Below are 903 nucleotides of genomic sequence, written 5' to 3'. Positions count from 1 at the left end.
AAAAAAAAAAAAAAAAAAAAAAAAAAAAAAAAAAAAAATTAGGATATCTTTATATAGTTGGGATATTAGTTTTTTTGTCTAGAATGTTCATTCATTACAGTAGTTTTCCCTGCTTGCCATTTTCTTTCAACTTTATATTTTTTTCTTTTGCTGTTTAAAATTTTATAATGTCCTCACATTTAAATATATTTTAAAGTTGCTTTTAGACAATTTTAAAATAAGTTATACCCAGGAAAATTTTCCTCAGTTATTTTTTAAAAACTTTTAAATCTCTAATTCACTTGGGATTTGTTCTAATGTATGTATTCTAATGTACGTTTCTTCTAATGTATGGATTTTTTTCCAGGTAGTCATCCAATAGTCAGGTCATCATTTATTAAACTCTGCCTTTTCTCATTTATTTGAGATACTTACTGCCTTCATCATACATTAAATTGCCCTGTCTGCTTAGGTCTATTTTTGGGTTTTCTCTTCTGGACCACTGGTCTGTCTGCCTATTAATTATATAATAGTTCACTGTTTTATTCATGGGGACATTTCATATTTTAATATCCAGTAGGACTAGCTTCCACCTCCCCAGAATTGCCTTAGCTTTTCAGTGTTTTCTTGGTTATTTTTTCCTTTTGCTTTTTCCATATGAACTTTGTTATCAACTTGTTTAGCTCCAGAAAGAAATAAAGCCTGATCATTATTGAGATCTCAATAATCAAAGGTTAACATAGAGAAAATGAACATCCTTCTGATGTTATGATGTTGAGTTTTTCTAATAGCATGTATGTTCCTGTGGTTCAAACTATTTTTGTGTTTTCAGGAGTATTTTAAAGTTTTCTCATATCGATTATGTGCATTTCATGTTAGTTTCATGTTTGGGTATTTTGTTTTACTTTTTTTTTTTTTTTTTTT

Source organism: Rhinopithecus bieti, unplaced genomic scaffold (genome assembly GCF_001698545.2).
Source record: "Rhinopithecus bieti isolate Rb0 unplaced genomic scaffold, ASM169854v2 scaffold_13348, whole genome shotgun sequence".
NCBI lineage: Eukaryota > Metazoa > Chordata > Mammalia > Primates > Cercopithecidae > Rhinopithecus > Rhinopithecus bieti.
This window is presented reverse-complemented; position numbering follows the sequence as displayed.